The sequence below is a fragment of the Lissotriton vulgaris genome, chromosome 2_2 (genome assembly GCF_964263255.1).
Source record: "Lissotriton vulgaris chromosome 2_2, aLisVul1.2, whole genome shotgun sequence".
Taxonomy (NCBI): domain Eukaryota; kingdom Metazoa; phylum Chordata; class Amphibia; order Caudata; family Salamandridae; genus Lissotriton; species Lissotriton vulgaris.
The window spans coordinates 18,515,020-18,529,042 of NC_141688.1; positions in this window are offsets into that span (position 1 = coordinate 18,515,020).

Genomic DNA, 14,023 nt, shown 5'->3' on the forward strand with positions numbered 1-14,023 from the left:
ATCAAGGGTGAACACAGTCCTATCACATTCGGAGACCCATGACTGCAGCATTGAGTTTGGAATTCAATTATGACTGAAAAATCTAAGAGGGCTGTAAGGAATGAGTTCACTATGAGTACTCTGAGGAAATCTCAACACCGGTAACTGGAATAGTTGGAAAGTGTGGTCTCAATAGCAGTGTTTACATACTGTCAATACAAGATTGCTGCCTCGTGTTTTCACTGGATCACCAAGATATTTCCATTCTGTGCAGACCTATAGTGAATCCGTCTATCGTTTTATTGTTTGATTGTCGGAAAACGAGGCAGTATCTGTGAGGCCTGCACAAATAACATGACTACATTTGTCCTTCACTGGGAATCAAACACCCCATTGTAGCATTGCAGAGCAGCTTACTCAAGGGAGGTGGTGTGGGCCAGTAATCGCCATTTACCAGTACGCATAAATAACACTCAATATTTGATTGACCAGTCTGTACTTTGCTTTATAAAATGAAGAATACATTTATTAAGCACACACTACTCAATACTATGCAAAAATTTACAAATATATATAAAATTACTTTGTGAAATTGCATAACATTTCCACCCCTCCCACGGGGGGGGAGCTAGTACCACCACTCCAATGTATGCATATCATCTTGCACCCTAATGCAGTGGTTTGAGAATAACCTGGAGGGAGGGCCTTGCCAACTGGCACCATCCCAGTGGCGACTCACCCCATTATCTCAACAAGCTTTTAAAATGGGCACACCAGCCCTGGTGACACATAACCCTGACTGAGGATCTCATACTGACCATACAGTACACACCTCGACATCTTAGGGGCCAACAGTTTGGGTTGTTCTTCACCTAAGGCAGCAGCAAGAATGCATGCTTAAGCATCACCTAAAATAACAGTACTTATCATCTTTGTTAATCCTTCTAATGGTTTGCAATAAAAGTCCTTAAAAGGCATCACAGTTAGAAATAGAAGATTACGTATATACAACCAAGCACCCTAGCAGGACTGTCCAGTAACAAAACCCCACTTTGCTTATGACTGCACATTACTCATGTGACTTTTAGTCCAACCGTAGAAATACATTGGTAAATGCACTTCTCGTGCAATTGCACCTCTTCACCTCCAGGGGATGCCCTTCTCCAGACATCCCCAGCTTAGCCCTTCATACCTTGGTGCAGTCCCTAATGCTCTCCCAGCTGTAGAACAAAAGTTCCATCCCCAGGATGAAGTTAACAGTTGGCAGATCACTTGAGTGGTTGTTCCTTTTAAGTCCCCCTGAGACTTAGGGAGGAACTTTTCTTCATGCTGATGGAGACTGTATAGCTCATGCAGCTCCCCCTGCACTTTTTCACATCACCAGAGGTGGCCCCCTCCTCTGTGGGCCGCCACATGCCAAGATAGCCAGGTTTCTTGCAGGCTTCCTCCTGCCTCGCTAGAAATTATGGGGTGCGATTGCTGATCTCTCCTGCATAATGTAGCAGCGGCTCCCCTGCTTCTCGGGGAGAGCCGCGCCTCCATTTTTGGTGGACCCACGCAGCTTCCGCTCCCCATTGGTGGGCCCGGTCCCAAACAGCCCCCTCCTACACCCAGGTGAGTCGATTGCAGCACGGGGAGCCCACCCCAGGCTGATTCTGCCTCTTCTCGGAGGCCCGGTACTACCCGGGCACCTCGCTGGTTTGGTACGTTGGAGGACAGCTCTAGGAGCCCACCCCCAGTTGCCCTTGCGGGCTTCCTGACTAGCCAGCACCCTTGCATGCTGCTGTGGGAGCCGGCCTGCCATTCTGGTCTGCAACGGCACTCCTTCCCGCTGCCGCGGGGGAGTGCGGCGACACTCTCCTGTCCTTCCCCTTCACTTCTGGGCCCAGAGATGGGCCCCCGGGCAATCCTTCATGGGGAGCACAATGGCACTCCCTGACTTCTGCTCTCTCCGGGGCCTGAAGTTTGGGGTCCTGGGCCCCTTCCACTTTTCTCAGGTGGCACAATGGTGCTCCTCTGGCTCTATTCTCCTCAGGGGCCAGGGTGAGCTCCCAGCACCCCACGTGGCCAGTTTCACCAGGGAGCACGACAGCGCTTCTTGACTTGACTTCTTTCAAGGGGAGCGACAGCCCCTCCCAACTTCGGTGGGGCTCGGAGTTGGGGTCCTTGGCCCCTTCCACCCTTCCCAGTGGGGCACACGGTGCTCCCCTGTTCCAAATTAGCCAGGGGGCATTTTTACGGAGAGCACGACGGCACTCCCTGACTTAACTGCTTGTGGGGGCAGCCCCGAGGGCACATCTTGGACCGGCAGCGGAGCCCCACGTGTCTCGTCGTCGGTTCTCTCTGAGATCAAAGGTCGCCTACCATCTGGGGGTGTATCTCGGCCCCCAGGCAGCCGATTTGCTCCATTTTGGCCTCTTCTTGCTCCTGGTGGCGTGCCCCAGCCACTCCGAGCACTTTATTTTGCTTCCTGGTCTCAGGGAGGGTGAACTCAGCAGAGAGCTATCTTTACTGGCTCCCTGCGCCAGCCTTTCACCTTGCTCTCCTCCTGGACCTCTCTTTTCCTTGCGCTGAAGCCCAGGCCTCGGCACCCTGGACCTGGACTCCCCTCCTGGTGCAATTCAGGGTCCTGGGACAGTCAGGGGGTTCTTCCTTCCAAATATCCATGGGGCTAGGCTCTAGCACCAGTCTTCCTCAGCAGACCACACCTCTTCCTGTGCAAGACCTTTTATAAGAATTTGAAGGGGGCTCCACTGACCTATCCTGCAGTGACACCTCACTCTTCTGCCCCTGCTCCCTCCTTCCTGCCCAGGCCCCTGGGATTGTTCAAAATGGCGTCGTCCAGGAGTCTCATGCCACATGGTCTCTGAAAAGCCCCCTTCGCCCCTTGCAGCCTTCTCTCCAGAACAGCTCGGTGCCTGGTACCTGGTGACAGCTGCTGATGGATAGCCTACAGCTCCACCCACCTATTCTTCCTCTTGGAGTGGGGACTCTTGCCCTTGGAATACTTGCCGTGAAGGGCCAGGTCACTGATGCTACAGCTTGGGGAGGAAGGTCATTTAATTCAGCCTAGCAGGGTCACACCCAGCCAGGCTCTGGTTATGAGCTGAGTCAGAGGAATATGACATTTCTTGATGATACAATAGCAGTACAGATATGGCTTTGAAGTCAGCAGAATACTTTGTCTCACATAAGTGACAGTGGACTTTAGTGCGTGTCTGGAATTTGTAGGCCCTAGGGAAGTGAAACTACCCCATGTGATCCCCATTCTCATAGGAGAATAATGGAGTGGTCCTTCAGTAAAAACAGTAAAACACACTGACGTTCCCTTACATGTTTCTTCCCATAGTATAAAGCCTATTCCATGTCACCACCCAGCTCTGTATAATCCCTGCTAAACCATTTAATCTGTACCTGCTCCTGGGCTGCGCACGCCAGGAATCTCCCCTGTGCAGCCACTACATGTGTGCACACTCATGTACACGCGTGTCGGCATGTAACCAACCCGGTGCCCTTTACCCCGACTGCAGCACAGCGGCCTACTCTCACCAGGGGGACTCCGGTAAAATCCACATGCTGTCTCACTCATCATGAGTTCACTGTGGGTGAGTCGCAACTTATGAGACTCTCCCACAGTAAAAGCTCAACAATAAGGTGTTCAAAAAGCAAAAAATCCGGGCGGCTCAGATGGTCAGAACCACCTTCTAACATTGATTGATTAAAATCATCAACAATACACTCAGCATCAGCATAAAATCAAATAAAACATATTTCATAACTCTGATGCAGTGTACAACATACACAACGTTAAGATCATACCATTAATAAATCCATCTAACAGTCTAAAATAATGTGATACTATTTGTCTAAGGCCTTTTCTTAAATGAGTCTAAAATTATGTTTTAAAAAATCCCATATCAAGGCAAGACCATGAAATGGGAAGTGGTAAAACAATGTAGTTCATTAGGACTCTTCTACACTCCTAGCTGCAAAAGTCCAGTTTACTAAAGGCTTACATTTGCTTTTTCTAAAGTTTGTTTGATAGTTGATAGTGGTCACGTGAGCCACTGCCTTCTTGGAAACAAACTTTTGTTTTTATACAGTGATAAAGGGGAAGAAGGAAATGTGGACCTAAGGGGCCCATCCTTTCTGTGGATGGCTTTTCACCTCAACTCAGGAGTCTGGAATTTTTCAGTGTTTTGTGACCGGACTTTGCTGCAAACCATTGATGTTTCTCCTACCAATTTGGTATTTGGGAGGGATGCTTTACAACTTGCCCCTCCCAAATCCTGAATCGGTATGAGATGGTAAACCCATTTAATACCCACTAAAGATTTGTCAACTCCTAAATCCAAATCCAGATCAGTACATTAGAAAAGGCATTTTTGCATTTCCAGGCTACGAAGTGGTATGTTTGTGTCATGGATGGGAATCCTCGTGAATAGTTCCCTCCAGAAGCCCCCCAGCCAGCAGTACAGATGCTCCGTGTAGCTATATAGGGTGAAGAGCTTGAGGGAAGGGACAGTGGAAGAGGACATCTAGAGCAAGAGAAAATCACATCACTGGATTAATTATGGAGCTTAAATATATCGGAGATTAAAAGCAGGACAAATTTAACATTGCACATTCCATTGATATAGCGTGTTATTGCCTGAAAATTAAACCAACTACTCTTACAGATTTATTTTATGTTGATGCTACTCTCAATATTCTCGAGTTACTGTCCATTTGGTAAAGATGTTTAATATTTCTACATTCTGGGGAAAAAGATAGTCTATTTAACTGTACTCTTGTCTTTTTTATATAAACTGTTTCTCAGATACACAAAATAGAGCTATTACATATATAACTGGTTCCTTATTAGGCACTGACCTAAGTGTTTATGGTTATATGACGCTGGCTACAGAAAAGTGACTAGGTCAAGAGTGTACTTAGAGAGGGGAGACCTTAGAAATAACTTGGATATCTCACTTTGGATTTCATGTCAAAACATCTTTCAAAAATGAAAAAAAAATCACAAGATCTCACCAGTCTCTGCTGGAATTTAAAATGTACCCAAATCAAAGCTTCAAAGTTCTTAATCTTCTCTTGAACTCAAGGAAGTAGGCTTTCCAACAGTGGTTCCCATCCATTGCCTTGAAACACCAACTGCTCCTCCCTGGGTCTGGCAATGACTGACAGAGAGGAAATGTGTCTAGTCCTATTTATTCTCACAATGGTGGCTGAGACTTTCTGGATTCTTGCGGGATCGCGGTACAGCTTGCCAAAGTCACCAAACACCAGGCCCAGCACCACCACCACTACTGATGCAGATGCAATTTTTGAATAAGACGCTGTATCTCTAATACAATTATCATTTTAATCTGAGTCCACTCAGATTAAAATGATAATTGTATGTGACACTAGAAGCTTGTCTGCTCCAATTTCGTTCTCAGTACAAAAGTGTTATGCGTTTCAGCACATCAATGCTTGTTTTTCATGTTTTTTTTAAAAACGGGACTGCTGCTGTTTACTGTCTCCAGAAATACAGCTTATTTGATTTCTTCTCTGTCCTGAGTCTGCAGGCTTTCCAGTAAAGGGCTACCGCATTCTCCCACTTTATGCTGATATAAGGCGCCGTCTTTGTGAGTTCATTTGTTGGCATAGCACACCTCCCAAACCGATTGCACTAGCGTCAACAATTACCGCACTCATCTCACCCTGAACAAATGGGTTTGAAGGAGAAGTGTTAGAACCGGCTGTCTCTAGTTGGCAGAGGTATACACTTCTGACAAATAGGGACACACCTTTTCTAGTCAGGGCAAGGGGATCACACCCTTCGATAACCCCTGCTCACCCCCTTGGTAGCTTGGCAGAGCAGACAGGCTTATCTCAGAGGCTGTGTGTTAAGCAATTATGACCACATACAGTAATAAAGTGAATACACTACAAATGGACACGACACAGTAGTATTATAAAAATAAGTATTTTTATATAAGGCTTAGCACAAGACCAGATAACGACAAAAATGTACACAATCTTAATAAATACTCGGGGAAGGGAAAAAGGATAGTTCAAAGGTAGTTTCTTCTTTAGCACAAAAGTCTTTAGTATCAAAGCAAATCTTCTTCTTGGCAATACAGTTCTTAGCAACTGGGTAACCCACACGGGGGTTACACGACGTCGAGGCAAAGTTAATCCAAAGGTTCGGCGTCGACCGCGAGGAGCGCTACGTCGAGCCCGGAGTCACACGGACCCCCAACAACACAGTACCTTTAGGAAAATGAAGCACACGATGATCAGCGGCGTCGAGCAATCCGGCGTCGCGTCTTCGGTGTCGATCAGGCCTCAGCAGGCGTCGTCGATGATGCGGTTGCACAGAGTGAGCAGCGCTCACGGCGTCGAGAGGGCACACAGTTGATGCGATCAGCAGCGGTGCAGACACAAGGTCCCTTGGACCTGGAGCCGTACTCCCACTCACTGGCGTTGCTGCTGGCGTCGGTCGGGCCCGGCGGCCGGTCGTCGAGGAAGCGGGACACTGGGGCCGTTACCCACTATGTCGAGCTGGATTCGGTGACATCCGTCGGCGTCGAGGTTGCCGGCTCTTTTAGAGGTGCTGGATTCACGGGTTCCAGCAAATAGCACTTTAAGCAGATGAAGTCCTTTAGCCCTGTTACTTCGGCAGGAGACTGGCACTCTTCCAGTCCTTGGAGATTTTCTTATCAAGCGTGAGAGTACACACACAGTTCCTCTCTCCTGGTTCCTTGGCAAAAATAAAGAAGCACTGCAGGATTCCCCCCAGCAAACAGCACACTGGCAGAAGGGGTAGGCCTCAGATCAGCAGGCCTCTTGTCCTTGGTTACAGGGTTCCTTGTCAGAAGTGATCTAAATTCTTGGTTCAGGGGTCCTTCTCTTATACCCCTTTTCGGCTTTGATCCCTTTGTCCATGCCGGCGACTTTCCCAACATCCTGGGTCTGTTGTGGGCGGAGCCAGGCAGAAGCACCTAGCCTATTCACTGAGCAGGGCTGGGTCCTCAGACGCCCAGCAGGAGGTGGAGCCAGCATTGACACTGGCAGGAGCAGAGCTATCGGCCTCCTGGCAGGAGGTGGGGCTAGGATCGTCCATGGCAGGCACAGAGCCATCAGCCGCTTGGCAGGAGGTGGAGCCAGCATTGTATCAGGCAGGGCCGGCTATCAACAACTACTCTCCCCCTACTCTCAACGCAAATGTCCCACTCATCCCACACTGACTCATCCAGACCTGTGGAGCCACCCAGCTCCTGTCACACACACGCAAGACCAGCAGAAACCAGATATGGTTAGACAAGAAAATAGACACTTTCTAAAAGTGCTATTTTCAAACCCAGAGTCCAAAAACCATCCACACCAACGGATGCGTAATTAAACCCCGAGTTCAGGGATACCAAACTCGTCATTGCACCATGCTCCCCGAGCCAGCTAGGATCATAGCATTAATAATCCCGGCGGCCCATTCTAACTAATGGAGAGCAGGCTACCTCGCAATAGTGAAGAACGAAGATGGCGGTAATTCACTATTAGGACATGCCAACTTGGTCAGGCGTGTCCTACCTTACACTTACAATGCACCCTGCCCGGGGGCCTACCATAGGGGTGACTAACATGAAGTCAAGGGAAGGTTTGAGGGGCTGGCAAGTAGGTATACTTGCGCAGCCTGCGTGATAGCACTAGGCTGCACGTGGGTCTCGCAATGACCGACCCGTAGACATTCTTTTACGAGGCCGCTCCTGTGGGTGGCACAACACGTGCTGCAAGCCCACGAGCGGCATTTGTATTTACAAGCCCCGGCACTCCTGGTGCACTAGACTAGGGACTGACAGTAAACCAAATAAGCCAAACATGGATACAATAGATACATCAATTTAACACAGGGAGCACTTGCGCTGTGGCACGGATCAGCCGTGGCACAGCGCCCAAAGCATATACCAGCAAAACATCGAAAAACAGTGGAGGCAAAACAGAAAAAATGGAGGAGAGACTCAAGCCAATGATGTCAGGTCTAACACGTGTCCCCTCCAGCTGAAATGTGGGGAGAACTACCCTTGACCTAGGGAGTCCTCATCACTAAGGCGGAAAAATCTGGACAGACCATCAGCATTGGCGTGATCGGTACCAGGGCGGTGTTCCACCGTAAAGTCCATCCCCTGTAGGGAAATGGACCACCTCAACAGTTTCGGATTCTCACCCCTCATCTGCATCAACCATCTGAGGGGCCTGTGGTCTGTCTGAACCCGGAAGTGAGTCCCGAACAGGTAGGGTCTCAACTTCTTCAGCGCCCAGACCACAGCAAATGCTTCTCTCTCTATCGCACTCCACCTCGTTTCCCTGGGAAGTAACCTCCGACTGATGAAGGCTACAGGCAAGTCTCGGCCCTCTTCATTTACCTGAGCTAAAACAGCCCCTACGCCATGCTCTGAAGCGTCCGTCTGGACAATAAATTCTTTCGAGAAGTCGGGTGCCTGGAGTATAGGTGCTGTGCACATTGCAGTTTTCAGGGTGTCGAAGGCCGTTTGACAGGCATCAGTCCAGATCACGTTTCGTGGCTGCTTCCTGGAAGTCAGCGAAGTCAAGGGGTGCACAATGTTACCGTAATCCTTGACAAACCTCCTGTAGTAACCCGTGAGTCCTAAGAAGGCTCTCACCTGAGTTTGGGTTTTGGGCGGCGCCCAAGCCAGGATGGTATCAATCTTGGGTTGCAGGGGGGCAACCTTGCCGCTCCCTACTTGGTGCCCCAAGTACACCACAGAACCCTGCCCAATCTGGCACTTGCTGGCTTTGATTGTGAGGCCTGCTCCGCGCAGGGCCAACAACACTTCCTGGAGGTGGCGCAAGTGTTCCTCCCAGCTGGCGCTGAACACTGCGATGTCGTCCAGGTAGGCGGCACTGAAATCCTCCAGTCCAGCCAAGACCTGGTTGACCAACCTCTGGAAGGTGGCAGGGGCATTCTTCATCCCAAAGGGCATCACCGGGAACTGGTATAGCCCATCTGGTGTGGAGAATGCGGACCTCTCCTTTGCCCCATCAGTCAAGGCGATCTGCCAGTACCCAGACGTTAGATCAAACGTACTAAGGTACCGGGCAGCCCCCAACCGATCGATGAGCTCATCAGCTCTGGGGATGGGGTGCGCGTCAGTCTTCGTGACCGAATTGAGTCCTCGGTAATCCACGCAGAACCGGAGTTCTGGTGAAGCACCAGGCGCTGCAGCCTTCGGGACCAAGACCACTGGGCTGGCCCAAGGACTGCTAGAGGACTCAACCACCCCTAACGCAAACATTTTGGAGACCTCCTCCTTAATGTATGCTCTAACCTTGTCAGTCACCCTGTAAGCCTTGTGCTTCACAGGAGGGCTGTCTCCGGTGTCAACGTCATGGACACACCAATGAGTGACACCCGGAACCAAGGAAAACAGATCCGGGAATTGTCCCAACAGGTGGCGACAATCCTGTTTCTGCTCAAGGGTCAGTGTGTCAGAGAGGACCACACCATCCACTGACCCGTCTTGCTCTTTAGCACACAGGAGGTCAGGAAGAGGCTCACTCTCCTCCTCCATTCCAGCATCTGTAGCTAGGAGCATGCCCACTTCGGACCTTTCTAAGTGGGGCTTCAAACGGTTGACATGCAGGACCCGCAAGGGCTTCCTGGGAGATTTCAAGTCCACCAAGTAGGTGACATCGCTCTTCTTCTCCACAACCTTAAACGGTCCAGTCCACCTGTCCTTGAGCGCACAAGGTTCCACAGGGGACATGACCCACACTTCCTGACCAGGCTGAAGCTCTACCAGAGTGGCATTCCGGTCGTACCAACGCTTCATCTCCTCCTGGCTGGCCTCCAGATTTGCCTGAGCAAGTTCTCTGAAGCGCCGAGTCTGGTTCCGAAAGGCCAGCATGTAGCTGTATACATCCTGGGGAGGTTTCCTGGGAGATTGCTCCCAGCCTTCCTTGACCAGACTCAAAGGCCCTCTTACCGGGTGACCGTATAAGAGCTCAAAGGGGCTGAACCCTAGAGACTTCTGCGGCACCTCTCGGTAAGCAAACAACAGGCATGGCAAGAGGACGTCCCATTTCCGCCTCATTAGTTCTTCGAGACCCATGATCATGCCTTTAAGGGTCCGGTTGAATCTCTCAACCAGCCCATTTCCTTGAGGGTGGTAAGGAGTGGTGAACTTGTAGGTTATCCCACACTCCTTCCACAGAGACTTCATATAGTTCGAAATGAAGTTGGTGCCCCGGTCTGACACCACCTCTCTGGGGAACCCCATCCGGGAGAAAACACCCATCAGTGCCCGTCCCACCACGGGGGCCGTCACTGTTCTGAGAGGGATGGCTTCCGGGTACCGTGTGGCATGGTCCACTAAGACCAGGATGAACCTGTTGCCCAGGGCTGTCTTGGGGTCCAGGGGCCCAACAATGTCAATACCCACCAGGTCAAAGGGGGTACTGACCACTGGAAAAGGTTGGAGGGGAGCCTTCTGCTTCCTCCCGCTTTTCCCACTTGCCTGGCAAGTGCGACAGGTCTTGCAATGGATGTCTACATCCCTACGCATCTGAGGCCAATAAAAATGGGTGACAAGCCTGTCATAGGTCTTGTCCTGCCCCAGATGTCCAGCTAACGGAACGTCATGAGCCAAACCCAGTAGGAAGGCTCTAAAGCGCTGGGGTACCACCAGCACACGGGCTGACCCAGGCTCAGCAGCCTTAGGCTCGCTATACAGGAGGTCGTTCTCCCAGTACACAAAATGTGACCCTGACTGATCACCTGAGGATTGGGCTGAGGCCTGCTGCCTCATACCCACAAGAGAAGGGCACTCCTTCTGTTCCGCACAGAATTCCTCCCTGGAGGGACCACCATCCTGCTGCCAGTGGGTCAGCTCGGGCAGGTCTCCCAGTTCGGCAATTTGTTCCCCTGTGGGCTCCAGGGCATCCCCCTCAGGGTCTACCTCCTCCTGGACCACGGGAACTACGGGGCCGGTTTCCCGCGCCTCCTGCCTCTTCTCTTCACAGCTGGGTCCTGGGCCGTACTTTCAGGCTCCGGGACCCCATCAACACCCTTACTCGCTGTCATCGAACGAGTGGTTGCACACACCCACTCTGGCACGCATAACATTTTCAAGTGCGCCTCTCTCTCCACCTTAGCCCAAGGGGAGTCATCTAAATCATTGCCCAGGAGACAATCGACAGGCATGGCGGGCCTCACAGCAACCTGAAGAGTACCTGAAACTCCCCCCCATTCAAAGGAAACCTGAGCTACCTCACACTCTTTCTGGGAGTTGTCGGCAGCTATCACAGGGTAGAATGCGTGGGGAACCACCTGCTCTCTGGACACTAAGTGACACTTGAAAGCTGTCACACTCGCTCCGGTGTCTCTGAGAGCTTCCACTCTATGGCCATTAATGGTCACCCACTGCCTATATTTACTAGTCTTACTAGGCAGAGGGGGTGGAGGGACCATTTCCATGTCTCCTAGCGAGACCAGGGACATTTCTGTGGGACCCCTCCCACCATGGACAACCATCTCCTCCCCTCCCAGGGCTACACTCGCCAACTGACGGGGGGTGCACGCGGCGGTGCATTCGAATCCTTTTTGGGACACTGGGGGTCATAAAACCGGTGTCCCACTAGCCCACAACCGTAGCAGGTTAGGGGGCCCCTATGAACAGGTTTACCCGTCGGGCCCCTGGCTTCTTCTCAGGGGGAGGCTGGGAACCTTTCCCTTGGTTCCCTTGGGGATTACTTTGGGGCCCTTTCTGAGACTCCTTCTGTTTACCCTTGTCCCCCCCCCCACTCTTCTGCTGGGGACCCTGCCCACCTTTGGCTGAGTCTCCCACTGGACCCTTGTGGACCCTGGTACTGACCCAGCGGTCCGCCTCCTCAGCAAGTTTTGTAGGGTTAGATATCTTGCTATCAATCAGGTGCTGGCGCAGCTCTGGAAAACAGTTATTAGACAAATGCTCCCAAGCAAACAAATCATAAAGAGCTTCATAACTTTCCACTTTGCTGCCCTTTACCCAACCATCCATGGCTCTGCAAAAATAAGATACATATTCAACTCACGTCGTACCAGGCAACTTCTTACATTCTCTAAAAGCTTGTCTGTACTTCTCGGGGGTTAGGCCATACCGCAACATTAAAGCATCCTTCATATGAGCATACGACATCCTATCCGCAACAGGCATGTCCAACAGGGTATCTCTCCCCTCATTCACAAAGCGACCCCACAACCCTGCTCCCCAATTCTTCTCAGGGACCTGGTGGGCCAACAATGCTAACTCATACGCTTTAAACCACTGACCAATATCTTCGTTTCTATGATAATCCTTTATCACATCTTTGGGAAAGTAAAACTTACTTTCTGCAGGCCCAGATGGAATGCTGCCACCAGAGGGATTCAACTCTAACTTCTTAGCCTGGATGTCCAACTCCCTCAACTTGGTATCACGCTCTAAAGCTAACTTCTCTCTTTCAAAATCTAACCTTTTGGTCTCCAAATCAGCTTCCCTTCTACCTCTTGCATTTTCTAACTCCAACTGCCCATTTATCTTTAGCCTTGCCATTTCCATGTTGTATGCTCGCTCCTTCGCCCTTTCTTCTCGTTCTTCAGGGGAAAGACCTTTGGAGGAAACACTGCTTCTGGGAGAGGACTCAGGCCCATTCGCTGGCGCCTCCTCATCCCCTTCCACTGGCGGTACCACCACCGGATCAGTGGGATCTCTGGCTTCCAACCAGGCCTGCAATGCTTTGAGATAGGTTTCCTTAGCCTTGAGACCTTTGGTCGGAACTTTAAACTTCTTGCAAAAGGATTTCAACTCCTCCAATCTGTAGACGTTTAACTTCGCTCTGTCGAATTCCTCCTCCTCAACAACAACAACAGGGGCAGTGACTCCGTTGTCACTCATGGTCAAAACTGGCAGTGTTCAAAAAATCAAGCTTCAGAAAAGCGGAGAACCAAAAATAGGATCCTTCCAAATTAGATTGTGACTGCGTTATGGTCTGCTTTCACTATGTAGCGCACACTAATCTCTAGTTGGCAGAGGTATACACTTCTGACAAATAGGGACACACCTTTTCTAGTCAGGGCAAGGGGATCACACCCTTCGATAACCCCTGCTCACCCCCTTGGTAGCTTGGCAGAGCAGACAGGCTTATCTCAGAGGCTGTGTGTTAAGCAATTAGGACCACATACAGTAATAAAGTGAATACACTACAAATGGACACGACACAGTAGTATTATAAAAATAAGTATTTTTATATAAGGCTTAGCACAAGACCAGATAACGACAAAAATGTACACAATCTTAATAAATACTCGGGGAAGGGAAAAAGGATAGTTCAAAGGTAGTTTCTTCTTTAGCACAAAAGTCTTTAGTATCAAAGCAAATCTTCTTCTTGGCAATACAGTTCTTAGCAACAGGGTAACCCACACGGGGGCTACACGACGTCGAGGCAAAGTTAATCCAAAGGTTCGGTGTCGACCGCGAGGAGCGCTACGTCGAGCCCGGAGTCACACGGACCCCCAACAACACAGTACCTTTAGGAAAATGAAGCACACGATGATCAGCGGCGTCGAGCAATCCGGCGTCGCGTCTTCGGTGTCGATCAGGCCTCAGCAGGCGTCGTCGATGATGCGGTTGCACAGAGTGAGCAGCGCTCACGGCGTCGAGAGGGCACACAGTTGATGCGATCAGCAGCGGTGCAGACACGAGGTCCCTTGGAGCTGGAGCCGTACTCCCACTCACTGGCGTTGCTGCTGGCGTCGGTCGGGCCCGGCGGCCGGTCGTCGAGGAAGCGGGACACTGGGGCCGTTACCCACTATGTCGAGCTGGATTCGGCGACGTCCGTCGGCGTCGAGGTTGCCGGCTCTTTCAGAGGTGCTGGATTCACGGGTTCCAGCAAATAGCACTTTAAGCAGATGAAGTCCTTTAGCCCTGTGACTTCGGCAGGAGACTGGCACTCTTCCAGTCCTTGGAGATTTTCTTATCAAGCGTGAGAGTACACACACAGTTCCTCTCTCCTGGTTCCTTGGCAAAAA